Source organism: Parasteatoda tepidariorum, chromosome 9, assembly GCF_043381705.1.
Source record: "Parasteatoda tepidariorum isolate YZ-2023 chromosome 9, CAS_Ptep_4.0, whole genome shotgun sequence".
Lineage (NCBI taxonomy): Eukaryota > Metazoa > Arthropoda > Arachnida > Araneae > Theridiidae > Parasteatoda > Parasteatoda tepidariorum.
In genome coordinates, this window is record NC_092212.1 from 40,019,016 (window position 1) to 40,039,739 (window position 20,724).

At 28.8% G+C, this 20,724-nt stretch overlaps 1 protein-coding gene across 1 annotated transcript in view; it reads left to right on the top strand.

Annotated features, from left to right (window-relative positions):
* The first annotated feature begins 549 nt into the window (after window positions 1–549).
* LOC107454352 (alpha-tocopherol transfer protein-like) overlaps window positions 550–20,724 on the top strand; it is a 34,695-nt gene continuing 14,520 nt past the window's right edge. The window contains exon 1 of the mRNA XM_016071528.4: window positions 550–817. The gene's annotated coding sequence lies outside the window, so the exon portion shown is untranslated. The remainder of the gene's footprint in view (window positions 818–20,724) is intronic.

A 20,724-nucleotide genomic window follows, 5' to 3' on the forward strand; every position in this document is an offset into this window, starting at 1 on the left:
CAACTCCGTCACCACATTGGGTGGCGATCATTTTATCCCCTGAGCCACCATGGTTCATACTGCTAATATTCCAATAGCCTTTGTTATTCCAATGCAATTACCGTTACAAGAAGAAAACCAAGAAGGACAAGCAATTATTGCTGAAGGTTAAGGTTTGTCACTTAAAATTTATACCATAAAAAATTGTTATGATTGTCATAATGGCTGTCAGATTTGAATTAAGTAGCTATCTGATATTTAAAAGCATTGACGCTCAGTTAGGTAACAAAAACTGACAAGCAATAATGATTTCAATAAGTAACTAAAAATTTAGAGGGTTCAAAATTTTCCTCGTAACAGGTAAGTTGCCAAATAAGCTGTCGAATATCAGTTTTGAAATTGTTATTAAACCTGAAAACGAAGATCTGTGGATACCACTAATCAGTAGGGGGAACAATCGGTGAAGAAAAAAAAAAGGGAAATGAAACAATTATACAATTTTTGATCGTCATTACCCTACGTCAAAACAACATGTTATGAACCGGTTGTGGATCAAATATTCCCCACAAGGTCGTTAAGTGGCCACAGATATCATTATAATAAACGAGTGAAGGTTTCTTAGAAATTGAAATTTTCGTTCATTTTAGTTTTGCAATGGATAGTGGAGTAGGTTCGCGTACATAATCTTTAATTGAAATAATTTACCTGTTTTTTTTCTCATCTGGAATCTTCATCCTCAATTATTTCGAGAGGGGATGTAATCAGCACCTCATTTTTATACAATATAAATTTGTGTGTTCAGTTTTTGGTGTAACAGATTAATTCGGAAAATTAGCAGGTAAGATATGTTTGCAGATACTATTTGAAATGTTTTACTTTAGATATAATTTGTGATTTTTATATCTAATACACGATGTAGGAAATTTGAGCTAAAACTATGAAGTAACATTATAGTTTGAAAATTAGTCATTTTTTTTTATAAATGAAAATATTATATCATTAATAATAATGTAAGCATTACGTTATTTATTAAAAATATATTAGTCGGAAATATCCACCAAGGGATCCAGAAAGAACAGGGGACAATCATAACCCTATTATTTAACTATTGAACAAATGATAATCTAATGTATGCTGATATGATAATGTATCATGATCCATTTTTGATATCATGATATCCGTTTTTACATATCATGATATGATAATGTAAGACGAAATGATAATGTATGACAAATGTACACTTTTCAAATAGTATGCCTGCAGATACTATTTGAAAAGTTTTACTTCAGATATAATTTGTGATTTTTTATTTAAAAGCCAATGTATGAAAATTCTAAAACTATAAAGTAACATTATAGTTTAAAAATTACTCAGCATTTATTTTATGAATAAAAATATTATATCGTTAATAATAATATTAGCATTACGTTATTTATTAAAAATAAATTAGTCGGAAATATCTACCAAGGGATCCAGGAGGAACAGGAGACATTCATAACCCTATTACTTAACTATTGAACAAATGATAATGTAATGTATGCTGATATGATAATGTATTATTATCCGTTTTTTATATCATGATATCCGTTTCCACATATTATGATATGATAATGTAAGATGATATGATAATGTATGACAAATGTAAATGATAATGTATGTAATAATAATGAACAAATGATAAATGATTAACAAATGTTTAAAAAAGAATCAGAAACAATTATTCCTAACAATGAAATAAAAATTTTAAATTAAAGAATTAAATTAATTTTAAAAATATTAAAAACTGAAAAAATTTGCTGAAAAATTTCAAAAATTTTATTAAGATATTTCATTGAAAAAAATTTTTCTTAATCTTTTAAAAGTTCTTAAAAGTTAAATCTCTTATTAATTATTCAATCGACATCGCTCAAATTTTGCATTTTGCCATATAAAAATACATTCTTTAAAATTATGCAAAAAATTGTATACCTTACAATTCAAAATTTCTTGACCATTCTTAAATTTAAAAAAAAATATTGAGCAAAAGATATTTTTTGCATGAAATTATCGTTGGATAAATGAATTTTATAATTGTGTGCAAAAAATTTTCGATTCGCTAAAAAGCTCGTGAAATATAGCGAAATACGCAAAAAGTAAATTTAATGTTCAGTGTCTCAAACTTAGACCTGGCCAAAGTAATGGGACCATATTTCCCAGATTGCTGCTACCCCCTTTATTTTGGGCGTCTGAAATCCGAATCCATTGGGAAAAAAAGGTATTTATTCAGAGACAGTACATTTTTTATCTGATTTCGTAACTTAAAATATCGTCTGCACATTTGAGCTCATTCCCTTGAAACATTAATTAGATTGAGTTCTAGAACGTGAAAATCCGATCATAAGATCAAAAATTATTCAAGATAATCCGTTTTATATTTATTTATTTATTTACTTACTTACTTACTTATTTGTTTATTTATTTTGCGTACTGTACGTTAATTTTTATTACGGTCTGAAATTTTCGTTTAAAAGTTTTTATAGTATTTGAATCAGTTGTTCACTAATAATCAGACTCAAAATACCTCCTGTTAGATTTTTATTGCCTTTTACTTCTTTATTACTTATTCGCCTAAATGCATTTATATTAAATGGAAAAGCGAAACATCTGAAAATGTATGCGAATAAATGAAAAATTTGGTCTTATGTATATACGTATTTAAGAAATTTAGTTACTATATTGATTTTCACTGTTCGCATTTATAATTTTAGTAATGAATGGGCAAACATTTTATTTTTAAAAAAAATGCCAATTTATTTTAATTTTAAATAAGAAGTACTTGATAAGCGAGAATAACAAAGATCAATAGATTCGTTGATAATGTTAAATTTAGGATGGTATGTTAAAAAATAAGAATGTACTCAATATAATTTGCTCAAATATAATTTTATCTGTCTACAAAGCAATTTAAAGATACATTAAAAAATTTATAATTAAGACTCTTGTTTTCAGTTATTTGTTGCTTTTTATATTTATACACGTGTGTAAATAAGTTGCTACATGTATAAATATCTATAAATACGTTGCTTTTTACATTTATACAATCCAGCTTTCAAAGTGCATTTAATTAAAAGAAATCTACTCGTAATTTCAGATATAAAATGAATCACAGGTATAACTTGAAAAACAAACATATCTACTAAGTTCGAATACTGCCCTGCAAATGCTGTACCAGCTGCTGAAAAGATGTAATATTTTTTTAAGCTAATGAACTAATTACATTTTGATAAAACTGCTAAATGTATCCCTAAATACAAAAATATTCTGTACTCGCACAAAAGTAATAATATATAAAAAAACAACCTGACGATATACCTAACCCAGAAGACAAAGCCATTCATCAAGCATTGAGACAAACTAGGATCATCAAACTCCATAGAAGGAAACCACCAAAACCTCCCACAATGATCAGACGGCAAGAGGATTCGTAATTCATGATCCTCCTGCCACTGAGGATATTTTACATCAGCGCTGTGATCGGTGCTAGCCGGATGCGGAATTCGTATCGACCAATCATTACTGGGATTCGAGCCCGGTTCAAATCGTTGAAAGGCGAACGCTTTATCTTCTGAGCCATTGCGGCTCGACAAGTTTAATATAGTCCCGATTCGAACCATATCATTTAAAACCTGATAAAATTATACAAAGTGATAAGAGCCGTGGTAGCTCAGGTGATAAAGCGTTCACATCCTAATGAGGCAGCCTGTTTTAAATCCCAGCGGTGACTAGTTGATGCAAATTCTGCTTTCGGATCGCACCGACCACAGTGCTGACCTGAAATATCCTCAGTGGCAGGAGGATCATGGATTACGAATCCTCTTGCCTTCAGATCATTGTGGGAGGTTTTGGTGGTTTCCCTCCATGCAGTTAGAAGATCCTAGTTTGTCCCAATGCTTGATAAATGCCCTTGTCTTCTGGATTGGGTTCAAAATTACAAGGCTGTGGAGTTGAACGTTGGTAGTCGTAAACACAGAATTGGACCGGTAGTCCAACGCCGATTATAAATACTAAATGAATAAAGCACATAGTGTGACACAAAAATAGGCAATACTATAGTTTCGATTATATAATCAAAAACCATCATCAGTGTCGAAAAACAGATGTAAAAGGCTCATTTTTCCTTCTTTGTTAAATTTTGATTATGAATCGAAACTAAAGGTTTTCTGTTTTTGTGGCATTTTGTTTTTTAAGTCGCCCATTATTCTTATGCAGCTTAAAGTATAACTCTTCTTCATTTGAACGCTATACTATTTTTCAAAACGAACCAGAATACGGTTCAATTTAACTACTTATTAAAGTTACAGTTAATTCTAACGATATTAGGATACATATTGTTTTAATATTGAACCAATCTTTTGAAAGTGTAGTTAAGTTTTTTGTCATAAAGAACAAATTTATATAATAAGAAAATTATTAGTTTTATCACTTAGCAAAATTATTCATTATATTGTAGTAAGTTTATTGCATCTCTAAAAGTAAAACTTCTTGCGAAGTTAAGCATAAATTTAGAATATTACAGTTTAACAGAATTTACTGGGAAAAAAAGTTTATTGGACTTTTGTAATTTGTTTTATTTTTTATTGAAATGAATACAGCATATTGATAATCTCACGCAGATCTTTCGCTATCATAATATCTTTAAAGTTTCGTTTTAAAAAAATCGAACTTTTACCTTTAAAATTATGTTATTTAAAGTGAAATCCGCTTTCTCAATATTTTATTAAAAAAATACCATTAAATTAAAAATTAAAATTAATTTTTAAAGATTAATGAGCTTTAAAACATTATGCTGTAAAGCATTGTTTTCTGTGTTTCGTTTACACGGTGGAACTCAATAAGCTAAGTCATTGTTCTTTTCACGTTAAAGGAAACGCAAACGATTCCGTGCCACAAACCCATTGTAAAACGCATCATTTGAAATAAATCAGCTCATTATGTAATTTTTCTTTCGGCTACTTATCTGCGTAACTAAAGCATAACGGATTTTTTTCTCACTGCCTAGTCTATTGTGCTGTTTCTAGAGCTTCAATTCATTTGATGTCGAGGAAGGATGACTTATTTGTGGATATACCGAGATGAAGAAGACATAACGTTTGCAAACATTCTTTAAAACTGTTGATTCTTTCAAAATATTATTTTTGAAATATTTTACTAAAGAACATATTATGTATATACGGTTTTGAGTCATTTAACGCGTGTCTTTTAAGCTACAAAACAATGAATAATAGATCCGCATAGAAACGTATCAAAGTAATGTTTTTGTAAAAAAAAAAATGGTTTGCTAAAACATATTAACCAATACTTATAACATTAATTGCAATTAGCGTCTGCGGTAATCGATTTATTCATAATGGCAGTGCAGATTAAGAAGTCAAATACAACTTTCGTGAAATGTTGCACTAGCTATCATAAGTGCAGAAATCCTTTACAGATAGAGTGGTTATTAGGTAAGCTTGTTTATATGATTCATTTATTGTAATATGTTCATATATGTTCCATGTTTGCATGTAGTTACACATATGTTTGCATGCAGTTAACATATGTGTAAAGTTAGGGTCCTTCCCTCAACATTAGAATGGCAGTTTTCCTCTCAAAATAGAAATTTAATTAATTTTCAGTTACTATTATGCATTTTGAATTATAATTATGCATATTTTAAACCCACTAACAATTTGAGAATTTAGCTGGAAGCTCAACTTAAATACTTTATGTTTAAATTATTAATTATTAGTTGACATTCCGTTATCACAATTACTTTATTTGTTTAATTTTTAATTAAACGTTCTATTTATCTCATTCTAAATTCTATAAGATTTCGTTTATTTAAATTTTCGTAACAGTAAAAAGTTAGTTTTAGCACCACACTTTTGATTTTTTTAATTTTTTTAGTGCAGTGAATCGAAGAAAATATGTCACTCTAAATAACTTTTGCTCTAATAATCGGGATTTCACGAACTAAGTATCAGTCTAGAATATTGTTGTTTTCTACGCCTTAGCGTCATAAGAACTAACATTTTTTATTAATTATTACGCATAATTTTTTTTTCAAATTAATATGCGTAATTTCACGAGTATAAATTTAAATTTTGAAGAAAAAAAATATTTAAGAGTACCCTGGAAATAATTATTTAAAACAGCTTCTTATTGTTAATAAAAAGTGTAAGGCACACATTCTACTATAGTATAATAATTACTCACTATTACTACAATTGTGCCTTACTACATATTTATTAGGAACTGAATGTCCGGTGGCGAAAACTCTGCGAGGAACATGCGAGTTGGGACGAATTGTTCTTAGTTTCACTGTCACAAAAATTAAGTACAATATCGTAGTCATGTCGTGAACTAATTTCAGCTCATAGCTAAAAATTAGCTGACTATGATCTTCAGTTTTTTTTATATGTTTCTGAAAAAATTTGTATTTACATGCATGCCAGTTTCAGAATGGATAATAAATCGTGCATTGCTATTATTCAAAAATTATGGTCAACCATTTAACCATATTTGCTTCCTCAGAACTTCGATATTCATAATCATATCAAACTTCTATATGTGTCCAAAATTGAAACAATTACGACCTAATTACTTTTGAACAAAATAATTGTTTTTTGTTTTTTTAACAGTTTATTAACCTATCTGTTTTATAAGTTATTATATTGACTTATGTCAACATCATTAATATCGTAAATTGTTCATCATTTTCTTTTAAAATGAACCCGCATTTTATTTAGTATTTCCTCGAAGCACTGTAGATTTTCCATTTTAAGTGTTTGTTTAATTAGCTTATTTTAGAATGTATATTATTACAAGCTAGCGTCGCCATACCATAGAAGCCAATGAATTTATTTTTGATAAAGTCGGTAAATGAAAACGAATAGGGAGAAGAAAACAGAAAGTTTATCAAAAAATCGGAGAATCGATGAATCGACGAATCAGAGAGTTATAGCTCTGACATCTAGAATTTTATTCCTTCATAGTTTGTTTTTTCTTTAGAACACAGACTGTCGCTTGAATATATTACTCATGAGTGGATGCGTTTATGTTAAATATTATATTATTTGTAAGTAAAGTGCCACTCACGAATGTCTTTTTCATCCGGGACCCGCAGTAGACTGATCGTAAAAACACGGCTCCCAATAGAACACCGATGTCAAGTATCACTGACTGCTGTCAGTAAACGGGTGGATGCGTAGGCACCGAGGATGCGCTCTGTATTGGTCCTCTTTAAACTGTTCGATCGTAAAGTGTTCGTCTTCGAGCACAAGTCGTCGGGCTATCAAAACAGGGGAGCTATCACCTCTGCTGAGGGTCAAAATTGTGAACACATGTCTTCACAATCAATTCTTCAAATCATCCTCGGGTATGTTTCCCAGACAGTCGCCAAACCCCAGATCAGAGCGACGTAAATAAAGTACCAAAATTGTGAAGGCATGTCTTTGAATCATCCTCAGGTATGTTTCCTAGACAGTCGCCAAACCCCAGATCAGAGCGATGTAAATAAAGTACCAAAATTGTGAAGACATGTCTTTGAATCATCCTCAGGTATGTTTCCCAGACAGTCGCCAAACCCCAGATCAGAGCGATGTAAATAAAGTACCAAAATTGAGAAGGCATGTCTTTGAATCATCCTCAGGCATGTTTCCCAGACAGTCGCCAAACCCCAGATAAGAGCGACGTAAATAAAGTACCAAAATTGAGAAGGCATGTCTTTGAATCATCCTCAGGTATGTTTCCCAGACCGCCGCCAATAGCCCCAGCTCAGAGCGACGTAAATAAAGTACCTACCTTTTCATCCGGATTTTAAAATTTATTTTAACGCATTACTGACCGGCAACTTTTCTGAAAATTACCCTATGTGCCCGGCTATTGTTTTGAAAGCGGATGTGGAAGTAAAACAAGATAAATAAACTTTAACTATTTTTAATGCCGTATGATAAAAAGTATAACACTCACTTACGCGTAATGGTACACCACAAGTTTTGAAAATAAATCGGGTCTCGTGAAGTTATAATAAATTGGTAGAGAATTAAAAAGTAAAACTTGAAAAGTAAGGAAAATTACGCCCACTTTTTAAAATAGTCGCCACGAGATCGCTAACAAAAACAATCTTTAATAATCAATAACAAAAACGAATCGCTAACGAAAACAAGAGTTAACTCGTGACCGGTCACCAACGTTTGGCCACGAAAACACAAGTTAACTCGTGACCGGTCAGCAATGTGTTAAGAGTGACATTAAAGAACTAACATTAAAAAAACGTTTTTAAATAAAAATCCACATATTCCTGTGACAGATTTTTAAAAAAAACGCTCTCTATCTTTATTATTCATTTTCAGTTTTGCATCTTTTTTAAATTTAGAAAGGTATTTTCGGCCCATCCCATACTTTATTTATATTTATGTATAGATATTTTAATGAACGATACTTTACGGGCACAACTGAAAAGCATGTTAAAAAAACATAGGAATAATATAAATACATAGCTACTTTTTACTACTTCCATCAATTTAAAAATAAAGTAATTTTAAAAAAGAATTATAATTGAAATTGTTGTTTATAAACTGGAAGTTATCAATCAAATTGCATTTTATCTGACTTGAAAAAATTAACTTTTTCCTTGATATTGGTTTGCTCAAAGAAATAGCTCTTGACGTCTGAAGAGTATCTTATTAATGTAAGTCTATCTGAAGATTCTGAAAAACTTGAAAGGTTAAGGTTCTTTTTTCTTTTCACATTATTGCCTGTCTTTTTCGTTTCTAATGGGTCAACAAGAAGGCCAATCTACTTTTTTTTTCGTAACTATTAGTGAACGAGTTATTTTGAAGGTAGACAGCTTTTTTTTTTAATTTTATTTATTTACTTATTTTTTCGTTTCAATTTCGATGACTTTGAACTAGTGAAAGTATGTACTTTTTTTTCTGAGAAGGAAAGAAAACTAGCATCAGACAGTTCTAGCATATAATCAAGATAAAAGTTGGCATCACGAGTAAATGATTATAAAAAGTTTGGATAACCGATGGCATTATGGAACACAATATCTTTGTGCTCTGATTGTGTAGAATATTTTTTATACACTGTGCTCTCTTAATGAATTTTTTTATAGATTACTTTCTCTTTTTTGGGTTTTGTGTTTAAGTTTTCGGAAATGTGAAAAAAAGGAACTTTATATTACATGGCGGGTATAACAAAAGATCAATAATTTAAATTTTTTCTATTTTAGTCAATTAACGTAGTTTTTAAAACTTTTATTTTATTTTTATTATTTTATTTTTCATTTTATGTCTATTAGTTCTTAATGTCGAACAGCGGTCAAAATTTCGATTAGTAATTGATTTTGCCTGTAAAATTTAGGAAACAACAACTTGTATTAGCGGAGATTGCAGTGCTTCAGTGTTTAAAAATGTGAGGAACAAACTTATAATTTGTATAATAAATTATTCATACAGTTTCCTCATTTTAGTACATTTAAAAGATGTAGTTTTTTTTTAAATATATTTTTAGTCTGTTTATTTTCAATGTCCGAAAGTGGTGTAAACTTCGATCCAAAAGTGGTCTAAACTTTTCTCGTAAAGTTTTTTGAAACTATAACTTACATGAGTACCAAGCACAATACTTTAGTTTCTAGTAAAGTTTCAGAAAATACGTTTACAACCTACATAGTGGCCATAACAAACGATTGCATAATAGAATTTTTTTTCTATTTTAGTAAACTTGAAAAACATAGTTTTTTATTGAAAAAAAAATTTTCTTTTCTGTTTTCTGTCTGTCAGCTTTCAATGTCGGAAAGTGAGCAAAACTTCAATAAGCAAATTTTTATCTACGCATTTAGGAAATAACTTGCATTAGCGTCAAACCAAGTATTCAATTTTTAGAAACGTTAAAAAAAAATTTAACCTACATAGAAGGTATAACTAACGATTGATTAATAGAATTTTTTCCATTTTATTACACTCGAAAAACGTAGTTTTTTTTTTCCTTTTCTTTTTAAATTTTTGTTTTTATTTTTAGTTTTGTGTCTGTAAGTTTTCAATATCGTAAAATGGTGGAAACTTCCATTACCAATAACTTTCTCTCGAAAAATTTAAGAAATAATAACTTGCATAAGCGACAAAAGCAGTGCTTCAATTTTTAGAAATATTTTTTAAAAAAATTAACCATCATAGCGGCTATAACAAACGATTAACCAACAGAATTTTCTCCAGAGTTTAAAACTTTTTCATTTTTTATTATTATTCACCTCTTTTTTGTTTTGTGTCTTTTAGTTTTTAAAATCAGAAAGTGAAAAAAATTTGATCAGCGATTAATTTTGCTTGTAAAATTCAGGAAACAATAGCTTGCATAAGCGTTAAGCTCGGCTGCTTCAGTTGAAATTGTAGCACTCCAACTTGTCAGGTTGTTGTCAAATAATTTAATGTCAAAAAATACCATTTGACTATGTAATGGCAAAGTTAAAACAAACTGTCAAAAAAAATTTAAACCTTCATTGCTGTCAGAAACGGAGATCCTGTAGATATTTAAATGTCATAACTAGTAAGAGAGTGTCGAAATTTCAATTGCATTTTACCTTCTCAGACAGGAAAATTAGTTGAAATGTAAGACATAGAAATAAAAATAGAATTTAAGACATAACAAACCCCTAAGTCGTAATTAGATTTAAATCAATCCAAACTGGTTTCAGAAGAATTTCACGGATAAAAAAATAAAAATCATAATTATTGACTTAAACTTATTTACGCATCAGAAGACTATTATGAATTCGAAAATATCAGCTTCTATCTACCTTCGATTCAGAATAAAAAAGTTTTTGAAAATAATACCTTTAGATCGAAATATCACATGCGCAAATAGGTAAAACTTAAAAATTATATTTTTTTTCAAAATCCTGATGACTTTTGAATTATTAGATCTATTAGCTTGATTTTGATTTCGTTCCGTTTAAGTTTGATCTCTCTCTCTCTCTCTCTCTCTCTCTCTCTCTCGCACGCACGCACGCACGCACGCACGCACGCACACATATATTAAAAATTATAGCGCTTGTTACCAGTCACACTTGTCATGCATTATCGAAAAATTCTTCAGAACTGTCATTTATTTTACCATTTATTTAGTAATTTTAACATTTTGAGGTCTATGCTTTTTCAAAACCAGAATAGTTATAAACTGTTTACATCAGGTATGGTGTAAGTAAGGTGTAGGCGGCGGAAATGTGAGACTACTTGGCCAGGGAGACCTCAGTAAGAAAGAATAATTTTAAAAAAATGCTACTATTTCTAGTATTTGCAGTATGTGCAGGTTTGTGGTCTCATTACAAAATACGATTTATTATAAATTCTTGTCAATTTGAGTAGATAGCACAAGTCAGACATAGGCTTTTTTCAAAGACGCATCTATTTCAGCATGGAGGGAGCAGATTAAAATCGAGTATCTCTGAATATATGTTTGTGATGGCTTTGTCTATCTTGCCAATCTGTATTTTTGAACTGATAAAGGCTTTTCCGCTGATCTTTGAACCTGCATGTTTATGTGTATATAGATCATAACAATAGAGGAATAAATATAAATTAAGATACTTCCAGGTTTGTAGTGGGATTCAAACCCATTACCTTGCTTGCTTTGCTAGGATGCTTTCATTGCATTTTACGATATTAAAATTGCGCTCATGCATAAAGCCTAAGCTACTGATTTATTTTATCCTATTCCAGGCATTTTACTTACAAATACACATATTTTATAATTTTAAAGGTTGGTAGATGCTGTCCTATAGCTTATATAGAAAAAAACAGCAACTAACCGACGAAAAACAAAGTTAACACGTGTTTACGAAATAAAATAGATGTTATCAAACTGAACATTTTTGCGTGATTTCAAATTATAGAAGTCTGTTAAAATTACCAACTTTGAAATACGCACACTCGAATTAGGTAAGATCAAGTATTTGTATAAATGCAACAAAAAATTTTTTCCCCAGTGTCATTAAACGAGTTATTCTGAAGGTAATCCAATTCAGAATTGCAAGAAGTCCGAAGGCATAATGGAAAAAAATGCCATTCAAGCTTTTTATTAACGTAAAATTATATTAAATCTATGAGGGAAAAAAATCAATTTTCTTTTAATTGTGTTATAACTAAATATGACCCTATAAAAAAATTAATACACGATTTTTGTTTTTATTTAAAGGTCAAATACTCATGCTCGAGATAAAATGATACTTTTCATGTATGACGATCGACTTATCTAATGATTATAGTCCTAATTACTTACCGTAACATATTTTTGAAAATACTTACACGGTCATCGGTGATGATTTGATTTCTTTATTTGTTAAAAAATAATAACTTTCTCTGTCTTAAGATTTACTATTATCTTTAGTGCTTTATGTTATTTGGTGATATGTATTGCCTGTTATGTTTCACGGTTAGGGAATCCAATGACTAAAACTTCTGAGAGCATATTTTTGAAGAATAATTAAATGACTATCAAAGAGAGTGATGAATTGATAACTATGTTATATATTTGATAAAAAAATATTCTTTGTCTAAGGTTTATGATTGTCTTTAGAGCTATGTTATTTAGTGATATGTGTTGCCTGTTGTGCTACAAGGTTGGCTAATCCAATGATCAAAGTTCCGAAAACTTCTGAGAGCATATTTTTGAAAAATAATTAAATGACTATCAAGGAGAGTGATGAATTGATAACTATGTCATAGATTTGATAAAAAAATATTCTTTGTCTAAGGTTTATGATTGTCTTTAGAGCTATGTTATTTAATGATATGCTTTGCCTGTTGTGCTACAAGGTTGGCTAATCCAATGATCAAAGTTCCGAAAAATTCTGAGAGCATATTTTTGAAGAATAATTAAATGACTATCAAGGAGAGTGATGAATTGATAACTATGTTATATATTTGATAAAAAAATATTCTTTGTCTAAGGTTTATGATTGTCTTTAGAGCTATGTTATTTAATGATATGCGTTGCCTGTTGTGCTACAAGGTTGGCTAATCCAATGATCAAAGTTCCGAAAACTTCTGAGAGCATATTTTTGAAGAATAATTAAATGACTATCAAGGAGAGTGATGAATTGATAACTATGTTATATATTTGATAAAAAAATATTCTTTGTCTAAGGTTTATGATTGTCTTTAGAGCTATGTTATTTAATGATATGCGTTGCCTGTTGTGCTACAAGGTTGGCTAATCCAATGATCAAAGTTCCGAAAACTTCTGAGAGCATATTTTTGAAGAATAATTAAATGACTATCAAGGAGAGTGATGAATTGATAACTATGTTATATATTTGATAAAAAAATATTCTTTGTCTAAGGTTTATGATTGTCTTTAGAGCTATGTTATTTAATGATATGCGTTGCCTGTTGTGCTACAAGGTTGGCTAATCCAATGATCAAAGTTCCGAAAACTTCTGAGAGCATATTTTTGAAGAATAATTAAATGACTATCAAGGAGAGTGATGAATTGATAACTATGTTATATATTTGATAAAAAAATATTCTTTGTCTAAGGTTTATGATTGTCTTTAGAGCTATGTTATTTAATGATATGCGTTGCCTGTTGTGCTACAAGGTTGGCTAATCCAATGATCAAAGTTCCGAAAACTTCTGAGAGCATATTTTTGAAGAATAATTAAATGACTATCAAGGAGAGTGATGAATTGATAACTATGTTATATATTTGATAAAAAAATATTCTTTGTCTAAGGTTTATGATTGTCTTTAGAGCTATGTTATTTAATGATATGCGTTGCCTGTTGTGCTACAAGGTTGGCTAATCCAATGATCAAAGTTCCGAAAACTTCTGAGAGCATATTTTTGAAGAATAATTAAATGACTATCAAGGAGAGTGATGAATTGATAACTATGTTATATATTTGATAAAAAAATATTCTTTGTCTAAGGTTTATGATTGTCTTTAGAGCTATGTTATTTAATGATATGCGTTGCCTGTTGTGCTACAAGGTTGGCTAATCCAATGATCAAAGTTCCGAAAACTTCTGAGAGCATATTTTTGAAGAATAATTAAATGACTATCAAGGAGAGTGATGAATTGATAACTATGTTATATATTTGATAAAAAAATATTCTTTGTCTAAGGTTTATGATTGTCTTTAGAGCTATGTTATTTAATGATATGCGTTGCCTGTTGTGCTACAAGGTTGGCTAATCCAATGATCAAAGTTCCGAAAACTTCTGAGAGCATATTTTTGAAGAATAATTAAATGACTATCAAGGAGAGTGATGAATTGATAACTATGTTATATATTTGATAAAAAAATATTCTTTGTCTAAGGTTTATGATTGTCTTTAGAGCTATGTTATTTAATGATATGCGTTGCCTGTTGTGCTACAAGGTTGGCNATGACAGTATATTTTTATAAATTACAAAATAACTATCAATGAGAGTGATGAATTGATAACTATGAAATAGATTTGATAAAAAAATAACTTTTTTTGTCTAAGGTTTATCATTATCTTTAAAGCTATGTTACTTAGTGATATGAGTTGACGGTTATGCTTGACGGATAGGGAATCCAATGATTAAAGTTTCGAATACTTATGACAGTATATTTTTATAAATTACTAAATAACTATCAATGAGAGTGATGAATTGATAACTATGTTATAAATTTGATAAAAAAATAAATTTTTTTGTCTAAGGTTTATCATTATCTTTAAAGCTATGTTACTTAGTGATATGAGTTGACGGTTATGCTTGACGGTTAGGGAATCCAATGATTAAAGTTTCGAAAACTTATGACAGCATATTTTTATAAATTACAAAATAACTATTAAGGAGAGTGATGAATTGATAACTATGTTATAAATTCGATAAAAAAATAACTTTCTTCGTCTAAGGTTTATCATTATCTTTAAAGCTGTGTTACTTAGTGATATGAGTTGACGGTTATGCTTGACGGTTAGGGAATCCAATGATTAAAGTTTCGAATACTTATGACAGTATATTTTTATAAATTACAAAATAACTATCAATGAGAGTGATGAATTGATAACTATGTAATAGATTTGATAAAAAAAAATAGCTTTCTTTGTCTAAGGTTTATCATTGTCTTTAAAGCTTTGTTACTTAGTGATATGAGTTGACGGTTATGCTTGACGGTTAGGGAATTCAATGATTAAAGTTTCGAAAACTTATGAGAGCATATTTTTATAAATTACTAAATAACTATTAAGGAGAGTGATGAATTGATAACTATGTTATAGATTTGATTAAAAAAATAACTCTTTTTGTCTAAGGTTTATCATTATCTTTAAAGCTATGCTACTTAGTGATCTAGTTAACGGTTATGCTTGACGGTTAGGGAATCCAATGATTAAAGTTTCGAAAACTTATGAGAGCATATTTTTATAAATTACTAAATAACTATTAAGGAGAGTGATGAATTGATAACTATGTTATAAATTTGATAAAAAAATAACTTTTTTTGTCTAAGGTTTATCATTATCTTTAAAGCTATGTTACTTAGTGATATGAGTTGACGGTCATACTTGACGGTTAGGGAATCCAATGATTAAAGTTTCGAAAACTTATGAGAGCATATTTTTAAAAATTACTAAATAATTATTAAGGAGAGCGATGAATTGATAATTACGTTATAGATTTGATAAAAAAAAATAACTTTTTTTATCTAAGGTTTATCATTATCTTTCAAACTATAGTTATTTAGTGATATGCGTTGCCTGTTATGCTTGACGGTTGACTAATCCTTTGATTAAAGTTTGAAATACTTGTGGAGGCATATTTTTGAAGAATAAGTAGTACATGAATATCAAGGCGAGTGATGAATTGATAACTATGTAACAGATTTGATGAAAAATAAGCTTTGTCTAATGTTTACTATTATTTACAGAGCAATCCGTTTTTCTGATGTGTATTTTCTGTAAAGTGTTATTCTAAGTAAGAACATCGTTCATTTTTTTAGATAGCTGTCCTATTTATTTACGGGAAATTCAAATAAAAATTGAACCAAAAAAATTCAGTTTTTGTTAAAGATCTTTTGTTTTTAAAATATTTTTGAAAAATAGAGAATGCGTGGGTTTGGTAACAATTTATTAGAAAAAAGTGAGGTGATAAACAAAATTTAGTTTTAAAAAATATGAACTTAGATTTAGCTTTAAAATGAAACACCTCGATTAAATGAAACTACATCAAGCGTACAAATTATTTTTAATGCCCATATTATATGTGGATCGAGATGGTTTTAGAAAGAAACGCTTCTATTAAGTTATAAATAAATCAAATATATTACATAAAATTTTAATAGCTTCATGACTTGAGGATCGGAGCTAATTTTAAAATGAAACGCCACGATTAAGTGAGACTACATCAAACGCACAAATTATTTTGAATGCTTACATTATATGTGGATCAAGATGGTTTTAAAAAGAAACGCTTTGATTAAGTTATCACTAAATCAAATATGTTACAAATATTTGTAATTCCTTCATAATTTGTGGGTTGGAGCTAGTTTTGAAATGAAACTCCTTGAATTAATTACTTTAAAATCAAATCTAATACTAAAAGAAATTTATTTGCCTTCAACTCACAGTTTTAATAAAACATATGAATCGAGATGAGCTTTCTCTGAAACGCTTTGATTTAATTACCACTAAAAGTCATATATTCCAATTATATATTTATAATATTAATTACTAATAATATTTTTAGATGCATGGCAAATTAAGCTCTGTAAAAGTTCAGACCGATAAATTAAATCTTTCAGTTAGGAAGACTTATGAAATTCTATTGTGCATGAGTATAACATTCTAACAGATAAGAATATTTTGCTAGGTTTTTTGTAAAGTGGAAACTCGATAAGTAAATGTTATTGTTTTGAATACAATTTAGTTTTTTTTTTAAAGAAACTTTCTTGAAATTCTTGCAACCTAAATTAAAAATCCTAACGCCACAATTTTTGATTGCTGTAAATCGAGCTTGTTTTGAAATGAAATAATTCAATTAAATAATACTAGAAATTGTAACACGCTTAAACTTTCAAGGGTTCTAATGACTTTTTACGTGACTTTTTTTCCCATCTTTTCCACCCCCTCAGACGTTTCTATTCATAAAAACATCCCCCAAAGGTCTCCCCAAATAACAATATTCAGCATAATTATTTTTAGATATTCGAGAAAAAAACAACTCCTGAGAATAAAAAGAGTGTGATTTGTAAACAGTTAAGTTCAGAAAGTTTGATCATCATGGATATTGTTTATTTCATAAGGAAAAATGTTATTCCAGGTAGGATTTTAATCGCAATTCGTTTATTTTATGAGCTTCTGGAAGTATATGTAAGTTCAAAAAATAAGTTCTTTTCTTAAAGAGGTCAAACTCTGAAATACAAAAGAATAATAAATCAAGTTTTTTTTTATTTAATGAGAATGTATAATGGAAAAGTTTCGAACAATATTTTGAAATCAATTAAAACTTTTTAAAGAGCATATACAGTTTTTTTTTCCTTTTGAAAAAAAAATTTTTTTTTATGTAAGTTATAAAAATCTTTTTGTTATCTCGTGAAAGTGCCTGATAATAATAAAATCCTGAAAAAATACTAAATAACTGTTTGGTTAAAATATATCATAACGGGAAAAATTTGTCTTGAATTTCGAATGTTTTGTTTATTTTAGTTAAAGTTTAAATTGGAAGTTCTCTGGGCTGTGTATTGTTCTGACTCATTATAATAAGTTGACTCCTTTTTATTCGAAAGAAAAATCAAAGTCATATTTCTAATCTGCTATAAAACTTCTTTAATTAGTAGCTATGTTTAAAGCATTTTGGAAACGAGAATTGCAAAATTATTTTATATTTTAACGACACAAATAAAAATGAACAAAAAAATTCCAAAAAAAAATGTTCACTTTTAAGCTGGGTTTTTTTGTAATTGTTTTTTTCTAAATAACAGTCTTGTCTTCTGTCAATATTCGCTACGCCTGAAATTAAGAAAACTTGATGAATTAATTATTACAAGGTATTTAAACTCAACTGACATGCTTGCCCTTTCAAATTTGTTTTCAAAATGAAACGTCAGAAGGTTTACGTCTGAAAGTCCGTAAGGGAAATGAAACTTTTCAAGGTCTACGTGATAAATATTTCAAATTTATTTTATTATTATAGACTTGACTTTCTTCTAATAAGTAATAACTATTTTTATGTTATCATTGCGTCAACTCTTTAACGCAGATGGGGCATCGGTGCCCCTTTTATATATTTTTTTTTCTGACTCTCTAATTACAAGTAGAAATATATTTTGGTATTTCTTAATTGTAAAAAACACTGTAATAGTTAATAAAAAAAATCTGTTATATTATTCGAATTATATTTGTAAAATATAAAACCGAAAAATTAGTTCGAATTATTTTTCATTCATATTCAAAAATTTATCTATAATTGAATTCTTAAACTATAGAAATTTCAATGATGAATAACTGTTTCTGTTACATCTAAATAATTGCAAATAAGTTCAAAATTGAAAAATAATGGTTTTCAAGTGAGCCGTGTTTGGCAGATGATCTTTAACGCAGAAAAAGGCACCAGTGTTTCATGCTATATTTCATAACCGTAAATTTCAAAATACCAAATTTAATACAATAATTAAGTTCATACAAAATAAGGAGAAAATTATAAAAAATATGTTTAATAAAAATTCTACAGTCAAAGGGTTCCCAATATGCTTAGTGATTTAAATAAACTTTCTCTTTTCTTATCATACTGGAAAAAGTTAAATAAATTTTATTTATTTTATTTTATAAAACCATTATTAAAATTTACTAATATTCTTATTAATTATTACTGTTTCTAACACTAATGATAATTCTAGGGAGGAAATGCGAATTTTCAATGATTGAATGAAATAATTGAAAAGGTATTTAACTTTAAAATTGCAATTGGGTTTATATAATTTAAAAAAAGCTTAATTTTAAGAGAGGACGCTACCAATGGTTATTAAAAAAATCCCGCAAATTTTACAATTTCTTTGTAAATTTTACGATTTTATAAAAACAAATGTATTTATTTGTGCATTATTCTACATGTTTTCATCTAAATTTAAACTACTTTTTAAAATTAGTCACCGGTAACAAAATGCCGAACAAAGTTTAAAAAAAAAATCATTTTAAAACTATATGAAAAGGAAAAGACGCGATAAATTCATCGATTTTCTCTAATATACTTGAAAATTTAATAATTTCTGTCGCATGTAGAATTTTTCTTAATGTCTTAACTAAATGCAAACAGGTAGAACAGAAATACCGTGAGAGACAGGATTAAAACTTTTTTAATCGAAAACTATAAATTAAGTTTCAAAAACTCTTAAGCGCAATGAAAACTACGTTGATTGTATGCCCTTAGAAATTTTCTAGTTAAACGGTTGGAAATTGAAAGCTATTGCACTTGAGAAAAAGAAAAATACTAGTTATATAAATATATTATTTAAAAAAAAGGCTGTTTATTATAGATATTTCAAAAAGAAAAAAGCCATTAAATCTTTATCATATGAACGCGCATTAAGTTCACAACCTACTGAAAAGTTTGAGCCAGAAATTTGCATCACCAGCATTAAACAATTGATTTGAAACAATAAAAGAGTTGTTTTACTACCAGTTCTACTTTTCTCTTTATTAAATTTATTTTCTTGTCTTCATTCATAAAACAGCGGGTTTGATGTGAATATTTGATAGTTAGGAATGAAAGGTTAAATGTCACGTGGGCGTCGGCAAAGAGAAGGAATGAAAAAGTTGAACAATTGCTAAATAATAGATTATAACATGAAGTCCATTTACAGGATCTCCTATTTAAACAGTATTCCTATTACAGTCTCCTATTTAAACAATTTTACATATTATTTAATCAACATTGTTGTAAAATGTAAGAACTTTTCCTGAAATTAAGAAACATTGCAGATACATTCAACGATTTTATTATCACTTACGATAAACTATAAAAAAGGCGAAAAGAAAAACATAACTTTCAAATTTAAGATTTCTATTGTATTTAAGCAAAATTCGAGAAAACACAGAACCCCTAAATAACGTTACAATACAGAAAAAATAGTCTCATGTTCTTCTATTACTAAATAATCTACTATTTAATAAAGTCGTAAACAATGTTTGAAGAACAAAATGTATTTTAACCCTTTCCTTCTAGCTTTCATGAAAATGACGGGGTGAAGTTTCGCCCTCTATTTCTCGTGCTCGTGATATTTTCGGGTACATATATGATATATACGGTTAAAGTTATCTATTTCTCGTGCCTGGAATCATATTTATTTCTTAATCAATACACTAGATCGGCAGTGCCAGACTATTTGTAATGTGTTAAAAGATTGTTAATTTATTTTAAACTAGATGTCAGCACTCATCAGACATGTAAGCAAGAAAGTAAGCCAAAATTTAAAAATAAATACATAGATTGTATATACAGGTAGTTTTTGTACAACATATTCTACACACTCTTAGAGTACTTTATGTTTTTAACATAATTCGACAGTCAACACACGTGAAAACATTGTCGTAAAAGCTCTGAACTCTAAATAAGAAAAATAAGTGATTTTTGGTACAAGCAAATGGATTTCACAAACTTAAATATTGGTGTTAGTACTTAAACAGCGTTTATGAGGAGCACACTTTTGATAACTTCAATTTACATCCGACTTGATTGAAAATTCCACAACGTTTCACG